Genomic DNA, 22,403 nt, shown 5'->3' on the forward strand with positions numbered 1-22,403 from the left:
GTTCTATAGAGACCGTAATATATCTGCAACATTCAAAGTTTGTAATAATGATTCAATGTGAGAAATTGACCCCACGGGGCTCTTCCCTTTGTTCCAAGACAATGAAAGTATGAGAAAGCATTCAAATAGGAAAACCTGCCAAGGAACCAGAGTTGAGTGTTTTGCAATATAAGAAAATGATACATTCTCTGTTCTTTGGCATTTATTTCAATAATCACCCAGGAAGAATTTTCAAGGGGAAATTCCCAACTTACCTCAAGTAGGATTGGCTTGCAGATTCAATCCTTGTTTTTCCTATTGGTGAAAAGTTTGTATAAGTATCAGCTTCACTTCTATTGCCCAGCAGCACTCACAACTGAGCCTCCCCAGTGAACTGAGAAAGGAGAAGGAACCCCAGGTGAACTTGCTTTTCTTTGAGGGCTTTCCCTCCTTTTTGTTATAGAGAGTCTTTGTCATATCTAGTTGACAATATTCTGGTGCACAGGGCCTTTTGTCTTCTGTTTCCTTTCTGTGACCTCAGGTCTAACATATTAAGCTCTAAATAAGACTTGCCTTAATGGAATGTTTGTTTCTTTAGAGCAGGGAATACCTTAATTTTGTTTTGTATCTTCAGGACATAGCAAACTGTGACATATAATAGGCACATAATCAAAATTTTGAGTTGATTTGATTAATTGAATAATATGCTTAACCGACCTATGTTGGTGAGTATCAAAATTGGGAGCAAAACCTAGAAAACTTTAGTGGTGTCTATGATATCCCTGCTAAGGATATTATCCTGCATGGTACCTATGCTAAGTGAACCCTGTTGGGCTTTTTTGAAGACTTGGTATAATCTAGGGAGAATTGAAAATGGAAAATTCTTTGTATAATAATTTTCTGGGGGGCAGCTAGGTGGCACAGTGGATAAAGCACCAGCCCTGGATTCAGGAGGACCTGAGTTCAAATCTGGCCTCAGACACTTGACACTTACTAGCTGTGTGACCCTGGGCAAGTCACTTAACCCCCATAGCCTGGCGAAAAAAAAATTTTTGGCTTTCACATGTTAGTAAAGGTTGTAACAAAATCAAATGTAGATATGCAACCAGGAATATTAAAATAGTGAAACAAAAAGGCATTTGTGAGTCTTGGTCTGATTTCTTGAGCTTTTCTTTCCTGCATTTCAGTTTACTCTTTACAATGAAGCTCATCACAAGCCTCTTCCTTCTTTCCTTTGTCCTGTGTGTCAACAGTCAATTTTTTGGTGGTAAGGTGATTGGTAAAGGTAAGGACATGTTAACTGCTTGGATAAACATCAGCTATGTTTCTTTGCAAAAACATGTGAATGGTGAGAAGAGGAAGATTGTTTTCTCTAGAATGGAATGTACCCCTAAGGGAGAAGGATCCAAAATGGGGTAGTGGTAGTATGGAATCCTGGCTCTTAAGTCTTTGGAGACTGATGGAAATAAATAGTATTTATCTGTGGTGTTGGGCCAATCAGGATGTGAAATAGGATAGACTGTTGGGTTAGGGAAGAATTTTTTTTTGTCCTTAGTCCTTTCTGACAGACATGGAGTATTAGCAAGGGGATAAAACAACAATACAGATTGTTATTGGAAAATCCAGCATTTAACAGTTGTACAGGGAAGGAAGTCCTTTTTATAAGGTTCATCTTGACATGACACTTCCATTCAAAGCCAGTGATCTGGGGAATGTTTCTATGCCATCCATAAGGAAAAATCTTGAACCCAGGGCAGAAGTTTCATTTCTTGAAAGAGCAAACTAAATGTTGTTGGAGCTCTGCTTATGACTCAGTATTCATCTGTCATATCTCTTTTCTTTCTAGGTCTTAAGACCATATGTACTGCTGTCTGTGATGAGGAACAAAAATTGGATATATTCAACTCTGATGATGCGAACACAATTGATGAAGTGTATGTAATTAAGTATGAATTTGGGCATGTTTCTGACAGAGAAGCAGATATGGGATATCTTGGGACCATTACAGATTGAGAAAAGTGTCCATTGCTAACTCCTGTATAGTGTCTTCTGTCTGTTAATATAACAAAGACAACAGCAGGATTTGGTGTGTTGTTGGTACTGACATTGTGTCCATTCCCTAAATGATGAGAATGCCCAAGGGAGGTTTTCTTGTTTTCATTTTTTTGTTATCCTGAGCTTGGCAGGCAATAACAAACAGGAATGTTTCCATACAGAAATAATAACAAAAATAGGGTTATACATAAATTTATTGCATGCAATTTAAAAAGATATGATGAATTCAATATGTTAGTTCCAAAGCTGAGCTGATTATTAATGACTGGTTTTTAAAAAATCTTTCACTGATGCTTTTCCCTTCCCTTCCCTTCCCTTCCATTTACTTGGCTTCCCTTCTTTTCACTAGGTTTCTCTTCCCTTTCCTTGGTTTCCCTTCCATTGGCTTCTCTTCTTTTCTCTTCCTTTCCATTCTTTTGCCTTACCTTGCCTTCTCTTTCCTTGTATCACAATCACTAGTTCCTTTCTTCCCAATTCTCCCCACCTAAAGCCTTTTTTTAAAAAATGGGGCAATGAGGGTTAAGTGACTTGCCCAGGGTCACACAGCTAATAAGTTCAAGTGTCTGAGGCTGCATTTGAACTCAGGTCCTCCTGAATCCAGGGCTGGTGCTTTATCCACTGCGCCACCTAGCTACTCCCCCTAAAGTTTTTCTTAAACCCTTTTTTTTAAAAAAATATGTCTAGGTTCATCAGTCAAGCATATTCACACATTGGCCATGTTGAGATTATATGTTTTATTCTGTACCACTAGTCCAATACCAATCAAGAAAGATGTGAGAAATAAACTCCATCAAATATATTTTGGAGTTATGGCTGGTCGTTACATTGATCCAAGTTCTTAAGTCTCACCAAATTATTTTTCTTTGCAATGTTACAGCCATTTTACAAGTTGTCTTCATGTTTCTGCTAATTTCAGTGGGCATCATTCATATAAATCTTTCCATGTATCTCTGAATCTATGCCTTTCATCATTCTTATAGCACAGAAATATTTAATTACCTTCCTAAATCATAATTTGTTTAGCTGTTGCCCAATTAATGAGCAACCCCTTAAGTTTACAAATCTTTTCCACAAGAAAAAGTTCTGCTGTGGATGCTTTTGTATATATGGGTCCTTTCCCTCTTTCTTTCTTTTAAAAATCACTTTGGGGTATCTGTGTAGTAGTGGTGTTGCTGGGCCAAATGGTATACCCACTTTAGAGACTTTTTGGGTATAAGTTCTAAGCCTTCCAGAACGATGATAGCTCCATCAATCATAGTTCCATCAACAGTGCACTAGTATGGCTTTTCTCTTATTGTACCTTGAACAAGTGACATTTTTTTTTTCATCTTTGCCATTCTGATGAAGGTGAGGTGGAACCTCAGAATTGTTTTAATGTACATATTTCTTATCATCGTTGATTTGGAATATTTAAAAATATGATATTTTTAGTTTTCCTTTCTTGTTTTGAGAAGTTCTGGTTCATATCTTTTGAAAATTTATCTATTAAGAAAGTCCTTTGTTTCTATGTACTCGAATGAGTTCTAGACATAGGTTGGTTAACAGACCTTTATCAGAGAAACTTAGTTAACTTTCAGTTAACTGTTTCTCTGCTTATTTTAATTGCATTGCTTTTGCTTTTTGTTTTTATTTTAAAATTTTTAAAAAATTGCATTGATATTGGTTGTTCTATAGCTTTTCAATTTTCTGTAATCAAAATAGCCTATCTGTTTTCCTGTGATCTTCTCTATAAGTTTGTTAAATAACTCATCCCCTATTAATTGGTATGAAATGCATTCCCTTCTCTGCTATTTTTATTTATTGTGTGACCCTTTTGTAGCTTGGTCACATCCATTTGGAGCTTATATGGTGTGAGATGTTTATCTAAACCTAATTTTGTGCCAGACTACTTTTCATCTTTCCAAGCATGTTTTTTCTTTTCTTTCTTTCTTCCTTCCTATTGAACAAGAGCGGAGAAAATCATGCAATCATTCAAACTGGACCCACTACAAATTTATGTTATATAACCTCAACTGGGCCCTCACTGCTACGCAGCAATCCTACTATACCTTCTTCATCAGCTCTAAATGCAAATCTCCACAGTAGCTCTTCCAAACCTTTTCATCCCTTCTCAAAGCTCCCATGAGTCTCCCTCCCCTACTCTCTCAGCAGAGAATAGTGCCTCATATTTTCAGAGAAAATTGGGGCCATTCACCTTGAGCTCTCTTTTCTTCACTTTTCCTTACTTCCTGTCACTCAGATGCCTTCTCTCGTCCTTCAGCCCTATTTCACATGATGAAGTGGTCTTATTCCTTGCTAAGGCCTGCCCTTCTACTTGTTCATGTGATTCCATTCCATCCTGTCTCTTTGAACATATTATCTCCTTCTGTCATCCTCACTTTTTAAAAACATTTTTTCAATCTCTTCTGGCTTATTTTTTAAACTTGAACTTCTCTTTCCTCTAGTTGACCACTCCTCTGTTTCCTTTGCTGGATCCTCCTCCAGATCCAGATCTCGACTCTAACTGCAAGTACCCCTCAAGATTCTGTCCAGGTCCTCTTCTCTTTTACTTCTGTACTACATTGATGATCTCATCAGTTCCTGTGGGTTTAATCACCATCTCTAAGCTGATGATTCTCAACTCTATTTTTCTTGACTCAATCTCTCTGGCATCTCCAACTTCCTTTCAGACATTTGAAATTGAATGTTGAGTAGATATCTCAAACTCAGTATGTCCCTGAGAGAATTAATTATCTTTTCCCCTGAACTCTCTCTCCCTCCTACTTTCCCTATTACTATAGAGGGAAACACCATCCTCCCAGTCCCTCAAGCTCTCAACTTGGGAGTCACCCTGGATTCCTCACTATCTTTCATACCAAGTTGTTGCCAAGGCCTGCTGATTTCACTTTTGCAATATTTCCTGAATATGTCTCCTCTCCTTTGTTGCTGTTATCACTGTGAGGCAGGCCCTCATCGCATCACACTGTAATAACCTGCTGATGGGTCTGCCTGCCTCAAGTGTCCACCAACCCCAATCTATTCTCCGATTCAGCCACTAAAGTGAGTTTCCTAAAGTGCAAATCTGATCACATCACCCTCCTACTCAATAAACTCCATTGGCTTCTTATTGTCTCCTGGATCAAATAGAAAATGCTCTGTTGAGCATTCTAAGCCCTATTTAACCTACCCCCTTCCTACCTTTCCAGTCTTCTTATGCTTTACTCACTAATACATACTCTCCAATCAAGTGATACTGGTGTCAGGACTGTTCCACGAACAAGATATTCCATCTCTTAGCTCCAGGCATTTTCTCTGGTTGTTCCCCATGCCTGGAACACTCTCCTTCCTCCACTCTGAATTCTGACCTTGCTGGCTTCCTTTAAGTCCCAGCAAAAACCCTACCTTCTATATTAAGTCTTCCTCAACTCTTCTTAATTCCAATGCTTTTCCTCTTTTAAATATTTCCCATTTATCCTTATGTAGATTGCTTAGTATATATTTGTTTTTATGTCGTCTCCTTTATTAGATTGTAAGCTCCTTGAGGTCAGGGATTATCTTTTGCCTTCTTTTTTTAATGCTCAGAATTTAGCACAGTGCCTGGCATATAGTAGGTGCTTAAATGTTTATTGAATGAATGAATACTGTAAATATTTTGGCCTATATGGGTACTCTATTCTTATTGAGAACTTCCTTGGACTAATGGAGTCTCTGGCTCAAAGGGTATGGATATTTTAGGCACTTTATTTGCATTATTTCAAATTGCTTTCCAAAACTGTTGTACCATTTCACAGTTTCAACAACAATGTGTTATGTTTCTATCATTCCACAACCCTTCCATCACTGACTATCCTAGCAGGGTTTTTTTTTTTGTCTTTTTTTTGGAAGGGTAATGAGGGTTAAGTGCCTTGCCCAGAGTCACACAGCTAGTCTGAGGCCAGATTTGAACTCAGGTCCTCCTGAATCCAGGGCCTGTGCTTTATCCACTGCACCACCTAGCTGCCCCCAGCAGGTTTTTTAAAATAGTGATTCCTTACCCTAGTTGTTAGGATTTGGGAGTTACAAAACATTATATTATTATTAGTTTACTTGTTGCATTCCAAATCTTTTTTAGTGATCAACTTTCTATTTTTTTTAACTAGTATGAAATAATTTAAAATATTATTGTTTCTTAGAATAGTATGAGGTCTGGTATTTTTATAACCTCGTTCTTGCCATTCTTTCATTAAATACCTTTGAAATTCTTTATCTTTTCTTCCTAGAGATGATTATCATATTTTATAGTTTTATTATATAATTTTTTCTTAGCATGTTTGGGATGGCACTGAATAAATGTGTTGATTTAGGTGGCATTATCATTTTTGTTATGTTGGTATAGACAAAGTATAAGATGATTTCTTAAGCCACATGTTCTTAATATCTTGCTCTTAACAAGGAAAGGTTACCTGGCAGATGCTGTGCTGGGTATGGGGATGGTGGTGATGATCAATGAACCTTCATTGTTTGAAGAAAAGATGGTTTAATAGCACTTTTCTTTGTACTCTTACCAGAGAGCACCCTTCCCCTTTCAGGTATGGGAGTTGATGAAACAGGAGGGGTTGGTTAAGATGTGAAATATTGGTTTCTCTAATAGATACCTTCCTCTCTTCCAGTGTTATGGATCATCTAAATGAGAAAAATATCTTTGAAGATGATGACTTCACAGGACATCACAGAATTTTTAGAAAAAGACCATAATGCCCTAGATTCATTCAGTCCTGAGGTGGTTGATCCCTAAATTCTAAGCTGCCTTTTCCTTCCTGCGCCCTCTTCCATGTAGCTTGTGAGCTTCTCCTGGTGTAATCTCCTCTTCCCATTTGCCTGCTGTAGGTGTACAAGGTTGTAACTGCTAACATACAGGCATTTAATAAACATCAGTGCTGAACATGAACTTTTCTGAATATCTTTGCATTCAAGTTGAAGTCAAATAACCTGTGCTTTTTTGACCTTGTGTCTAGCTCTTGAGACACCCCAGGTTGGACATCTGAGTGACCATGCATTTGGCTTCTTAGAGACCCTGGGTCCATTTTTCTCAATCACTCAATCCTGGTCTCTAAGTGACCCTCTGCCTAGTTTCTCAGTGATCTAGATACTTCTCTATGAGTCATCCAAGACAACTAGTTCCAAAGTGGACCATCACAGATCTTGTGGAAGCTTGAAATAATGCCATCTATAAAGGAAAATAGCCCCTGAACTGGATTTTACAGTTAAGATTCTATTCCCATTCCACCTACTTTCATTACCTTCCATTATTACAAAAACCCTGTTCCACTCTTCTTCAGTGATGATAGCTTATAGTTTCCATTTCTTATATTCAGATGTTTTCATTCTTTATTCTCAGTGTATTCTCCCCCAAAACTGTCTCCTACAATGTCCAATCCAAGTGTCCAGACTCCTTGGTGTTTACCACTTTCTGTGTTTAGTATCTAACTCCTTTGGTGTCCACAGTCCTCTTGGAATGCACCCCCAGAATCCATTCCATCTCCAGTGTCCCCAAGTGTCCTATTCCTCTTCAGTGCCATTAACTTAGATTTTCCATTTCTCAATGTTGAATATTCCCAATCAACCTTTTTAGTGTCTCCAACATAATATCTGGACCCCCAAATTTCTTGTCACCTTGGTATCCACTCCTCAGTAGCCAGTATACAGAGTTTCCTTGATGTTCATTGCCTGTGTCCAGTTCTTTTTTTTTAACTTCACATGATCTACTGTGTTTGGTGTAACTATCAGTATCCTGTCCTTTGTTGTCCACCTTCGTGTCTATGTCCTTTTGTGTCCACACTAAAAGACTAGTTTCTTTTATATTCCAAGGTATTCTTTCCCTTCCTGTAATTGAAACAGTCTTCTATGATTCTGACAATGTTTTTTTTTTCGTACTTTAATTCTTTCTTTCTCACTGTTTTGTAGGATTTTTACTTTGACCTGGAAGCTCTGGGTTTTGGCTATGATATTCTTGATTGTTTTCAATTTAGTGTTTCTTTCAGGAGATGACAAGTGTATTCTTTTCATTTTTAATTCCTTCACTGAATCTAATATATCTGGGCTATTTCCTCTTATTATTTCTCAAAATAAGATACTTAGGGGCTTATTTTTTATATGGCTATGGGTTTGTTTCAAGGAATTTGATGATTCTTAAACAAACCTTTTCTCTAGGTCAAATAACTCACTTGATCTAAATTGTCAGTCCTTTAGACTTTCTTCTAATATTTTCTGTGCTGTTATTGAATCATTGACTTCTGTTTGATCTAGTCTCTTTTTAAAGAAAAGCTACTCTTTGAGCTATATTTCCCCCTTTCTTTTCTAAGCTATATATTCTCTTTTCAATTTGTTCCTCAGGAGTTCTAAATGAATTTTGTATCTTTTCCTTCATGTCTTCCATGTACTCTTGGAGTTCTTGTGGTCAAAATATCCTTTTTTCCTGCTGAGTCTTTACTTGTACTCATTATGGAGTTGCTATTGTGTTCTGAATTTACCTCTTTAACTTTTCTTAACTCATACTATTTCTTCATTGCAGTAGTTATTTCCCTCCCTCCCACTCCCACTCCTGTGACTTCATGTCCCTAGCTTGAGTTGTTACATTGAGACGTGTGAATCCAATCATCAAAATTCAAACAAATACTTCCCTGCTCATGGAAACTATGATTCTGTCCAGAGAGAACCAAGTGGAGTTTGTGCAGCTAAAATGACCACATAGGAACTGGGGGGATGCCCCTGACAGTGGAGCAGATCTGAACTGAGGACCATAAACTCACTTTAGATACTGCAGGCCCCCTTTCTCATTTGTTATTTCCCAAAGTGTCAAGTGCAGGGTCTTGGATGATAGCTATTCATTTTTTCTTGCTAAGAGAAATATTAACAGCACCGGGGTGTTGTTGGTGATGACATCATCACCATCATGCCAACTTCCTAAATGGCAAATAGACCTGGGGGTGTTTCCTTTGTGCCTCCCATGGTAGAGGAAGGCTGCCTGGCAGAAGTGGAGCTGGATATAAAGGAGACGTTGAGTTTTGAATCCCTATTTCCTGGATGAATGATGGAAGAGCACCAGTGGTATCCAGGTTGCTCTGGACTCTGGTCTAAGTGTTCCCTTTTTCATCAGAGGAAGCAGGAAGCAGAATGAATTGGGCTAGAGGCAAAATGTGGATTTCTTGAGTATCTTCCTATTTTTGAGCAATAGCTGGGAGGTTTTTCAGGGTAACTTCAGTATCATATGAATAGAAGACTCCATGGCAGACCACACATGGGGTCAGAGTGGCAAAGACCCTAATCACTTTGGACCAGCAGGCCTGGATCTCAAATACTAAGCAGGCTTCTCCTTTTTGCTTTTTTCCCCATGCAGCCTTTAAGCTCTTCCTGGACTAAAGTTCTCCCTGGGATGTGGAACTGTACCTGCTAACATGTAGGCATTCAATAAATAGGGGTGCTGATCATGAGCCTTCCAAACTCTGTGTGTGCTCAAAAAGATGCCCAATATACTATGCCTCTTTGACACTTGGCCTGGCTCCTGAGTTACCCCCAACTTGGCTCAAGAGTGATCATGTACCCAGTTTTTCAATGACTTTGGGGTCCATTTCCCCCTCCCATCACAGGGCCTGCTTTCTGAATGGCCTTGGACACTTGACACTTACTAGCTGTGTGACCCTGGGCAAGTCACTTAACCCTCATTGTTTTGTTTTTTTGTTTTTTTGCAGGGCAATGAGGGTTAAGTGACTTGCCGAGGGTCACATAGCTAGTAAGTGTCAAGTGTCTGAGGCCAGATTAGATTTTCTTTTAAAAATTCTAATATAAATCTATCTGGTGTGGTTCCAAAAGCATACACTTTTCTTCAATTATTGATGAACAAAGTTTGAACCTTAACCTCAAAAGCAGCAACTGGCAAATCTCTTCAATGGCATAGTCAAGAACACAGTACAATCCACAGTACAACTCCCTCCTCAGTGGGGGATGGAGAAGAGGCAATATATGCTTCACCCGCCTTGGGATGGTTTCATTCAACACTGGACCTACTCAGGGTGGGGAACAAAAAGGCACTAAACTAGCCTTTTCATTGCATCTATAAGAGCTTTTCTTTTCCCAAGGGACAGTAGTTTTGCATTAGACCCATTACACCTTCCCATGTTGGATTGAAACTAAAAACTGCTTGAAATTGAGTGACCACAGCTGCTGGCTCTTTAGCAAACTTAGGAGTACTTCTTGAATTACAAAGCTCAGTAGGGCTGAATGAAACATGCTGTCTAACACTAGCCTCTGAGATCATGGGTGGCAACCTCTTGTAGAAGAAAAATGCCTTTAGGTTTTTCTTTTGTCTTGAGAGAATCCAAACTCACTGGAGACAGAGGAGTAGGAAGGAGGCATGGAGACTGGGGAAGGAGAGGGAGAAGGAGAGGGAGAAGGAGAAGGAGAAGGAGAAAATGAAGGCGCTGCAAATAGTTGTCCACGTGGAATTCTTTGAGCTGCAATTTCCCAAGTGGCTCCTGAATGGGCGGGCAAGTATCGGCAGAGGATTTCACAGAATTATCTGGTAAGTTGGGGGTAATTAGGTAAGGGAGAAGGAGCCAAGGGAAGCAGAGGAACCAGAGAGGAAGGGGTTAAGTGAGGCTTTAAAACTAGAGGCTACATTAAAAAGGCAGATTGGGGGGGGGGCGGCGCGCAGATAGATGGTGCAGTGGATAGAGCACTGGCCCTGGATTCAGGACTACCTGAGTTCAAATCCGACCTCAGACACTTGACACTTACTAGCTGTGTGACCCTGGGCAAGTCACTTAACCCCCATTGCCCCGCAAAAAAAAAAAAAAAAAAGGCAGATGGGGTAAGAGAAAAAACAAGGCAAGAGAGCAGATGAGGAATTGGGGGAAAGATTGAGCTGATGCTCCCAGATGACTGAATTTTAGTGGTAAGATCCATCTACCTACTGTAGTGGTAACAATAATCCAACTGTTAGGGCTCTTGGCTGCTATCACGAGGCTTAAAGTTTTCAATTTCTGATGGAGAATTAAGATGTATGTTGGAGTCCCCGAGTAGGAGGGCAGGAAAAGGAGAGGAAAAAACAACTGTTACCCAAGTATTCAACTCATTGAAGAAGAAAGGAAACAACAGGACCAGGATTTGGATTGGGTGCTAGATATGAATAGCCTGAAGCTCAAAGGAAGCAAGGTTACTAAGGAAGGAAGGGAGCCTGGAAGTGGCAATGGGGGATGAAGGGTATTCTAACTCTCCTGCCTCAAAAAAAAAAAAAGGAGAGGAAAGAAAAAAAGAAGGAAAAGAAGTGAAAGCAAGAGAAATCAAGGGAAGGGAAGGGAACAGAAGAGCAATGAAGGGAAAGAAAAGGAATGAAAGTCAAGGGTAGGGAAGAGCATCAGGGAAGGACTTTTCAAAAGTAGTCACTGATAATCACAGCTTTGGAACTAACATTAAATTTACTGAATGGTTAAAAAATTTTATGTTATAGTTCTATGTATAATCCTCTTCCTCTTATTCTTTCTGTATGCAACTGTTTGTTTTTGTTGCTGTCTGTTAAGTTCAGAAATACAAAACAGTTTTAAAAACAAATCCTCTGGGTGGGTGGGTTGGTGGGGGCAGCTAGCTTTATCCCAGCAGTGGATAAAGCACTGGGCCTGGATTCAGGAGGACCTGAGTTCAAATCTAGCAGCAGACACGTGACACTTACTAGCAGTGTGACTTTGGGAAAGACACTTAGCCCTCATTGCCCAGCAAAAAAAAAAAAAGAAAAAAGAAAGGACCTACCATAAAAACAGCCACCTGAAGAGAAATCTATTTCACATTTTAAGGGATGCAATATATTTGTTTAAAAATTTTTTTCAAAAATTTATTTATTTTTAATTTTTCTCAATTACATATAAAGATATTTTTTGAGTTTCAAATTTTTCTCCCACCCTTCCTTCCCTCCCCACTCCTGAAGCCAGTAAGCAATTTCATATAGGTTATACATTACAATCATGCTAAACAAATTTCCACATTAATCAGAACAAAAGGAAAGAAAAAATGCAAGAAAAAATAAACAAGAACAATAATAAAAAAGCAACAACAAAATGAAAATAGTATGCTTCAGTCTACATTCAGAATCCATAGTTCTTTTTTTGAATGTGGAGAGCATTTTCCATCATAAGTCTTTTGGCATTGTCTTGGATCCTTGCATTGCTGGGAAGAGCCAAGTCCATCACAGTTGATCATCACAAAATGTTTGCAACACCACATTTGAACACTATTTTCCCTGTTGAGCAAGGACTTAAGTGCCAAGTTTTTAATCACACACACACATCTATGGACACCCACCACTGCAGACACTTCTCCCTTAAACATACATTACTTTTGAGGTAAAACGATCTTCCTCCTCTTGTTATTTACAGATCTATCTGTGTAAAGCAGTACTGTCAAAGGTGATGTCTCCCCCAGCAGAAAGCATACACGTATACCAAACACTTTTCAGTTAAGATGGATTTACCTCTACCAATGTGTTGTAACCCTTCTATGATGTGTTTTCCCCATCATCACTATCATCATCACTGTGGACACACAGGATAAAGGAAAAGAGGAAAATGCCCACGACAAACTTCATTGTGAAGATCACACTGGGATGCAAGAAATAAATGTGCAAGAATCCAGATCAATATGCATAAATGTCCTTTGGTTTTGATGTTATTATATTTCTGGTTTGATGCTTACATGTGTTTGTTTGTTTTTTGTTTTTTTTTTTGTTTTTTAATTTTTGCAGGGCAAGTCACTTAACCCTCATTGCCCTGCAAAAAACACCCCCCCCAAAAAAACCCCCCCCAAAAACCTAACCAAGTTCAAAAACTGTTTTATAAATAATCAGAAACCATGAATTTTAACAATAATCAAATGGCGATTTGGAGAAAGCCAATAGAGTTCCCTTAGCACAGATAGCATTGATACCATTGATCTTTTCTAGATTTTGCTCCCAATTTTGTTACTGACCAACAGAGGTCAGTCAGGCATGGAATTCAATTTATCAAATCCTTTTAAAAACCATTATTTATATGCCTATTCTATATCTTGCAATGTGTTAATCCCTGGAAATATTTTTTAAAGTATTCACTGCTCTCACAGAGATTACATCCTATTAGTTCAGGTTTTATTTACAATCTAATAACTATTAGCCCTGAGGTCACCAAAAGAAACAGCAGAAAGAACCCTTGTTCACAGGAACATTGTGGGCTAGATATGATAAAGGCTTTCTAGCAAAAAGGAGGGACAGATAGGCCTCAGAGAAACACAACTTCACCTAGGGGGCCTTCTTTCTCAGGTCAGTGAGGAGTCCCAACTATGATTGCTGCTGGCAATGGAGGAGAGGCTGATATTTATACAAACCTTTCGCCACTGGAACAAATATGCAAGCCAATCATGCTCAGGACGGTTGGGGGATTCCCCCTTGGAAAGTCTTCCTGGATGATTATTGAAATAAGTGTCGAGGAACAGAGAATTTGTCATTTTCCTAGACTGTAAAATGCTCAACTCTGGTTTCTTGGTAGGTTTTCTTATTGGCATGCTTGGAACAAAGGAAAGAGCCCCATGGGGTCCATTAATCACACTGAACCAGAAAATCACACACTTTGAATGTTGTGGATACATGATTTCTAACCTCTTGGAGTCTGCCTCCAGATTGTTCTTGTTCAGTCTTTTTAGTCAGACTCTTCATGGCACCATTTTGGCATTTTCCTGGTAAAGTTACTGGACTACTTTGCCATTTCTTTCTCCAGCTAGTTATACAGGTGAGGAAATGAGGCAAATGGCATCAAGTGACTTGCCCAGGGTCACATAGCTTGTAAGTGTCTGAGGCCAAATTTGAACTCAAAAAGATGACTTTTCCTAACTCCAAGCTGGACACTATTCACTGTGTCACCTAGCTGCCTAAACCCAGTTTAGTTGTGAGTTATCAAAATAACCTATATTTTTATAGGTTTATAAAGTTACAACTTCATGTGGAAGGACCGCAGATTATTTTCACTGTATGGATGAATAAATTGTGGCCTGGGAAGATGGAATGCCTGGCCCATGGTTAAACCAAGGGGAAACTACAAGAAGAGATTATTGAGTTAAACTTTTACGTTTTCTCATTGACCTGATGAAGGAATTCTGTGTGAGAATCCTGTCACATTGTGTGGGAGAAAGCAAATACATAGTAGGCAGAAATCCAAGAAATGTATAGCAACTCCTCAGTGGTAGTCCAGAACTTTTCCTCTACCGTGTTCCTTAGGCTCGTATGGGGCCCAGATGACAGTATGTTGTATGAATGCTGTGCCTCATGTGGCCTGTCTCACTAATATCATCTCTTCATTTGAAACATGGGCCAATCAAAATGCTTAGGGAGGAGATGAACAGCACTAATCCCATTATGTAATACAATCAAAATATCTTTGTCCTTATATGGAAGATGCTTTTGTTGTTGTTCAGTCTACTGAGTGCATCTGATTCTTCAGGACTCCATTTACCATTTCCATGGCAAAGATGCTAGAATGCTTTGCCATTTCCATCTCTAGCTTGTTTTACAGTTTGTTATGAAACTCTTTAAAGATCATCAGCATTTTTCTTTGATTTTCTCCTTCAATTTTCATTCTTAAATGCCATTAGTTTGCTTTGTTGAATCTTTTTCCAATGTTCCCCAAACTGGTTTAACCTACATTTGGTTCTCTGCTTTTTTATATTATTCATAATGAGCATCATCTTTCACTGAAACACTTTCCAAAATTGTTCCTATTTGAAACTAGTGTTGCCTCCAGCTGCCATCCCTCTCAGTGTTTGTGGACTTAATCAGTTTTTAGAGTTTTCAGTTTTATTATAGTGTCAACTTAGGACAGATAGGTGGCTCAGTGCATAGAGCACTGGCCCTGATGTTGGGAGGACCTGAGTTCGAATCTTACCTCAGACACTTACTAGCTGTGTGACAAATTGCCTTCAATATCCGGGGCCATCTCCAGGCCCCATATCTTGCCACCAGATGGCTCTGGAGGAGAGAGTGAGGTTGGTGACTTTGCCCAACCCTCCCTCACTTCGATCCAATTCACTGAAGTCAAGGCATCACTTTCTGCTGTCATGGTCCTCTTCAAGAATGAAGGACAAACAACAACAACAACAACAACAATAACAGTGTCAATCAATCAAACTTCTGCATATGACCATTATAATCAATGTTAATTTATGCTGTGGTTTTATTGATTATAGCTAAAATTGATGTAATTTATGCTGTAGTTTCCCAATTTTTAATGATCATTAGTTGTGCAGGTAGTTCAGGATTGAGTTATTTTAATTGCTTCTCATATCTTTTCTTTTTATTCTTTCTTCTATATTTGACTAATACTAATTTTTGCTCTAAAAGTTATCCATCTAATTGTAAATGGTTTTTTTTTGTGTGTGTTTTTTTGCAGGGCAATGAGGGTTAAGTGACTTGCCCAGGGTCACACAGCTAGTAATTGTTAAGTGTCTGAGGCAGGATTTGAACTCAGGTCCTCCTGAATCCAAGGCCAGTGCTTTATCCACTGTGCCTTCTTATCCATCTAATTGTACACAGACAGTTGATGTAAGAATGATTCCCAAATCAATAATGAGTCTTTTTATGGTTATTAAAGTATAATAAATTTCTTTTTTTGTGACATGATTCGTTGCTCACAATATGCACTACATATCTTTTTTTCAAAGAAAGTTTTCATGATGTAAAGAGAGGATTTTCTTCATGGTTAACAAGTCTCTGACTGCACTCATTCCTGCTTTTTGATTTAGGTTTTCTAATACCTTTTCTTATCATAGTCAACAATTTCAACGTTTGCAATGATGCTATTGTCCTTCAAAGTTTATGATGTTTTCATTTGGTCAATCTTACTGAGGTTTTCATACAATTTCTCTACATCTTCATTCCCCAAAAGTGATGTAAATGCATAAAATAAAATAATTTTTATGGTGGGTTTTCTCCCAATATTTATCATGAGGACTAGAAGATAGGAAGTAGACAGTAAGAGATAGGCACATGACCCTTGACATAATGATTCTTGTTGCCATGAAAAATAAAATAAAACCAATTACACCAATTCCTTTTTCTATCTCCCCAACAGCACACTTTCTTTTGGTTTCTTTTGTAGAAGAAATGTCAAGCTTAACATTATCCAGCTCTTTCAGTTGTGGGGCCTCTCATTGGTCACTGGATAATGATCTCATGCTCAAAGTACCCACAGGAAAATTGCAGTATATAGATAATTTCAATTCGTGGAATTCGTAGCATGCCTTGCTCCCTTCTCTGTCATTGCAGGAAGCTATTCAAAATGGAGGGTCATTTTGTTTTTTTGTTTAGGAGGGTCATTTTGAATCTTTGTTTAATGGTTTGGCAAGGCCAAAGAATCTATTACCAAATGTTCAGCATATTGGCAATGAGCCTCTCTCCTTACTTGGCTCGATGGTTCTTCAGAAAGAAGCCTTGATCTATTGCCAGAACCATAATTGATACATTTATTTCATAGTGAAACCTGCAGCAGTTTGGGCCCTCAGGCAAAGACTTTGATAGCCCAGTCTGATTTCTGTCTCCTGTTGAGGCATTGGGTCATAATTTCATGTATGTCACTGTGCTTCTCTTAACACAACTTTCTCGGTCAGCATTTTACTCTGTTGATTCACACTGAGCTAGTGGTGAAATAAACCCTCAGACCTTGTGCAAACAACCAACTTCTAATTTATGTTCCCCTTATTTTGTACTTGTAAAGATGCTTTATTAAATCAAGGCATAAGACTTCACTTTTAGCTTTTTAAATTTCATTTTATTAACTTGACTCTTGTCAAATGTCTGTCAAGATCTTTAAAAATCCAATTCTGTCAAACAGCGTTTTAGCTATTCCCTCTCCTTTTCCATCTGCAAATATAGAAAATATGTGATATGTAGTTTTATCAAAGAAACTGGAAAAAAATGTGATAATTCATGGGGCCTACTTGAAATACTAAGAGTATTCCCCTGGAGACCATCTTATAAGTTATAGATGGAATAGTTAATTATTAATCTTGGAGTCCATTCATACAGATAGTTTCATATCTAATTAAATGTACTAATGATATTGACAGACTCACATCTTTCTAGATCATCAAAAAGTAGAGTGTAAAACTCTGTAAAATATTTTGCTAAAATATATATCACCCAAATCTGCCAGTGAAAAAGGAAAAAGAATTTAATTAACTATGACTAGTTTTTTTTTTTTTATGAAGCCATGCTGTCTGTTTCTGAGCATTACTACCTTTCTAAATGATCAAAAACCATCCTTTTAATAATAGAGGCTACAAATTTGTGAGAGATTGAAGTCAAACTCACTAGCCTATATAATCTATGGAATGAACTTTCTTCCCTTTGATGAACATATGGAAAGCAATTATCCTACTCCAATAGTTTTCTATGCTGCCTGAATATTACTTTCAAAGCAATCATAACTCTTAGTTCTTTAAATGTCTCAATATGTAGTTCATTAGAAAGATATGATTTAAACTCTTCAAGGGCACCTTGGTATTCTCTTAGAATTTCCACTGGTATCTTGGTTATCATCTCACCCATAACCATGATTTTTCTGTCTTTATCAATCTAAAGTTGATTGTCCTCAGCAAAGAAAACAACAAAAGATTATTTAAATTCTGTTATCACACAGAAAGTAAAAAATATGTATGTGTGTCCTTTTCAGATCATAGCACAATAAAAATTATATTAAGGGACCATGGAAACATGATTAAAATTTTGTTGTTGTTGTTTTTTTTTTTTAGTGAGGCAATTGGGGTTAAGTGATTTGCCCAGGGTCACACAGCTAATAAGTGTTATGTGTCTGAGTTCGGATTTGAACTCAGGTACTCCTGACTCCAGAGCCAGTGCTCCATCCACTGCGCCACCTAGCTGCCCCTAAGCTTCCTGGTTTTTCAACGCATTTCCCCAGCACAAATCCATGAAATGGTGTACCTGTGCAGTGAACTGCGCCTTCTGCTGTTCTGCCACCACCAAACGCTGCAGTTCAACCTCATCAGCCTCCGCCAATTCTGCCATGGCCACCCCTCCGGTGGGAGTCTCACTTCCTCTGAGCTGGTTAATTTTAGAAAAACATGGAAATACTTTCATGAAATAATGAAGAGCAAAATGAGCAAAAACACTCTGTGGCTGAAAAAATGAACCAATTCTCCAGCAAAGCAAAGCTCAAGGCACTCCAACCCAGTCTGACAGACTTCATTAGCATGGTTGATAGCAGAGCAGAATCAATTGGAAAGAAGACTTCTAGACTTAATTCAGAGCTAGTGAAATCTAAAGATCAGATTAAAAAAGATGAGAGAAGGATCTGCAAAGAATATCATACAACAGAAAGCCTCGCGAAAGTGTTAGGTCAGAAGTGAATGTATGAACAACAATGGGACAATCTTTCACAACAGTCTTTTAATGTGAAACGAGCAAATTATACTATCTGGTCATTGAAAAACACCAAAATAATGGTGGATACTATGAAATTAGGCATAAGAAGAAATGAAGAAAGCATATAAGTAGGTAAAAATTGACCAAATTGAGGATAGTCCAGTTGGAAGATATGACGGAAGATGCAGATGAAATCCAAAAGGCACTAAACTAGAGTTAGGGAACCCCAGGAATCAACGAAGATGACTTAGAGAAGAATTGTATGCATTGATTGAGTGATGAGCTCTTAACTGATGAAAACAGCTTTTACTTAGATGAGGCAGTATTTGTGCCAACAATTCCTGAAGGTGTTCAAAGTGATGCAAAAAATAAGGATGTGGTATTGGTGGATGAATTTGGACTGTAACAGATTCCAGCTATATAGAATTATGTCCTTAATAGTATGTTACATGTAATAAACACAAATTATGGAAATTGGGAAATATTTTGCCTTTCCAATGTCTCTATAACCAATTCCCATATCATTTAGTGGACATTCATTTAATAGGAACATTCTTTACGTAAGATTGTAAAATCCCTTCTGTGTTACAAAAGAAAAACATAAAATACTGGTGTAAAACATAGGACTTCTATTTTCATTTATTTATATTATATTTCTGAAATAAGAAAGAATATGTGATTTCTTTAAATTCTTTAATTTCTTTTTTTCTTTCTTTTTTTTTTTTTTTAGTGAGGCATTTGGGGTTAAGTGACTTGCCCAGGGTCACACAGCTAGTAAGTGTTAAGTGTCTGAGGCCGGATTTGAACTCAGGTATTCCTGACTCCAGGGCTGGTGCTCTATCCACTGCGCCACCTAGCTGCCCCAATTCTTTAATTTCTTGATAGCGTTATAAAAGAAGTGATGTATTTATACTTCCTTGTCAAGATTAGACTATTTTGTATCATTCTTGTAATTATTAATTCTGTAATTGAGATGTAGGCTTTTTTGTATCTTCATGTCAGTGAATCATTACTATCTTTGATATTTAAATTGATTTTCTTCCTAAGTTTTTTGTCTTAAACCTGGATAAACTTTTTTTTTTTTGGTTTTCGTTTTTGTGGGGCAATGGGGGTTAAGTGACTTGCCCAGGGTCACACAGCTAGTAAGTGTCAAGTGTCTGAGGCTGGATTTGAACTCAGGTACTCCTGAATTCAGGGCCAGTGCTCTATCCACTGCGCCACCTAGCTGCCCCCCTGGATAAACTTTTAATTCCAAGTTTTTCTTAGTATTGCAGTTGTGTGGTAATCATTTATGAAATGATAACACTTAAATTTAATTATACTAAATAAATATTTTTTTAAATAATATAATTTGGTAACATTTTCTTCAGCCTAAAGACTCCACTAAAACTCCAAATTTACCAATGACAGTATAGTAGAAAATGCACTAGATTGGGTGCCAGAAGACCTGGACTCTGGGTCTGTATCTCCCAACTGACTGGCTGGGTGACATTAGATTAGTAATTTTATTTATTTGGGCCTTAGTCATCTTGTCTGTAACAGGGAAGTAACCATAACTTTCTTGACTATCTTACAGGGTTGTTGCAAGGATTGAATGAATTAATATAGGATTATAGGTTTTAGTCCTAGAAGAGATCTTGGAGATTTTCTTTTTTTTTTCTTTCTTTTTTTTAAATTTAATTTTTTTTGGGGGGTGAGGCAATTGGGGTTAAGTGACTTGCCCAGGGTCACACAGCTAGTAAGTGTTAAGTGTCTGAGGCTGGATTCGAACTCAGGTCCTCCTAAATCCAGGGCCGGTGCTCTATCCACTGATCCACCTAGCTGCCCCGATCTTGGAGATTTTCTAGTCTAACCTCATCATTTTACAAATGAGAAAACTAAGGCTTAGAATAGTGAAATGACTTGCCCAGAGTCTCACACATAGTTAAGTAGGAGAATTGGGATTTAAACATGAGTCTTCTAAGCATTAATCCAATGTTCTTTCCTTTATACCATGCCACTTCATATATGTGTTCAATAACATATAGACACATGTTTTGTAAAGCACTATACAAGCATGTTTTTAACCACATTATAGGTGCTCAATAAATATTTGTTGAATAAAAAAAGAGATGAACAGAACCAAGAGAATGTTGTATACAGTAACAGCAATATTGTTTGAGGAACAACTATGAATGACTGTTATTTTGATTACTATAAACACTCAAATCAACTACAAAGGATTTGTAAAGGAAGATGCTATCCACCTCCAGAGGAAAAAACCTGGTAAATAGAAGTATGTAGTGTGTGTGTGTGTGTGTGTGTGTGTGTGTGTGTGTGTGTGTGTGTAAAAGGCACAATGCATTTACAACATTCAAAGTGTGTGATTTTCTGGTTCAGAGAGATTAATGGACCCCATGGGGCTCTTTCCTTTGTTCCAAGCATGCCAATAAGAAAACCTACCAAGAAACTAGAGTTGAGCATTTTACAGTCTAAGAAAATGATAGATTCTCTGTTCCTTGACACTTATTTCAATAATCATCCAGGAAGACTTTCCAAGGGGGAATCCCCCAACCGTCCTGAGCATGATTGGCTTGCAGACTCCATCTTTATTTGTTCCAGTGGCGAAAGGTTTGTATAAATATCAGTCTCTCCTCCATTGCCAGCAGCAATCATAGTTGGGACTCCTCACTGACCTGAGAAAGAAGGCACCCTAGGTGAAGTTGTTTCTCTGAGGCCTTTCTGTCCTTTCTTTTTGCTAGAGAGCCTTTATCATATCTAGCCCCCAATGTTCCTGTGGACAAGGGTTCTTTCTGCAGTTTCCTTTGGTGACCTTAGGGCTAATAGTTATTAGATTGTAAATAAAACCTGAACTAATAGAATGTAATCTCTGTGAGAGCAGTGAATACTTAAAAAATATCTCCAGGGCTTAACATATGTATATGTATTGTTAAGGGTTAAAATTCTAGCTAAACTGTCTAAACTATCTAATGAGTGGTCGCCAATAAATTATAAGCTTTAGCAAGAGTTAGACTTTTAAGCATTTATTAAGGAGAATAAGAATTTGGTAAAGAGAGAGAGAAAAGCCTAGATTCCTATCTATTAAAGGGAGAGCACATTTCTAGCTCCGCTCTCCACCAGAGTCCAGAGAAAAGAGCCCGAGACTGAGCGCCAGTCTCTTCCTTCCTCCTCCCACTAGCCCGCGTCACTTCCTGACTCCTGGTCTTGCCCTCAAAGACCTTCCCTTCATGGGCAGAACTCTTCTACAGTAAGTATCCAGCAGGTGGGGTCATTCCAATCGTTACAGTATAACATATGTACATATGTATGTATATAGGCATATAAATAATGCTTTTTAAAATGATCTGGCAGGGGCAGCTGGGTGGCGCAGTGGATAGAGCACCGGTCCTGGATTCAGGAGGACCTGAATTCAAATCCGGCCTCAGACCCTTGACACTAGCTGTGTGACCTTGGGCAAGTCACTTAACCCTCATTGCCCTGAAAAAGTAAAACAAAACAAAACAAACGAACAAAAAAACAACAAACCAAATCAAAACAAACAAAAAACCAAAATAAAATGATTTGGTAAATTGAATTCCATGCCTGACTGACCTCTGTTGGTCAGTAACAAAATTGGGAGCAAAATCTAGAAAAGATCAATGGTATCAATGCTATCCATGCAAAGGGAACTCTACTGGCTTTCTCCAAATTGCTATTTGAGTATTGTTAAAATTCATGGTTCCTGATTTTTTATAAAACAGTTTTTGAGCTTTGTTAAGTTTTTTGGTTAAGTTTTTCTTTTTTTTTTTTCCTTTTGCAGGGCAATGGGGGTTAAGTGACTTGCCCAGGGTCACACAGCTAGTACATGTCAAGTATCTGAGGCCAGATTTGAACTCGGGTACTCCTGAATCCAAGACTGGTGTTTTATCCATTACGCCACCTAGCTGCCCCTTGATTAAGTTTTTAATGAAATCACATGTAA

General features: G+C 38.1%; 1 pseudogene; it reads left to right on the forward strand.

The window, feature by feature from the left end:
- The first annotated feature begins 18,204 nt into the window (after window positions 1-18,204).
- Window positions 18,205-18,866, forward strand: LOC122732055 (annotated as a pseudogene).
- Window positions 18,867-22,403: the final 3,537 nt, after the last annotated feature.

The sequence above is a fragment of the Dromiciops gliroides genome, chromosome 6 (genome assembly GCF_019393635.1).
Source record: "Dromiciops gliroides isolate mDroGli1 chromosome 6, mDroGli1.pri, whole genome shotgun sequence".
Classification (NCBI taxonomy): domain Eukaryota; kingdom Metazoa; phylum Chordata; class Mammalia; order Microbiotheria; family Microbiotheriidae; genus Dromiciops; species Dromiciops gliroides.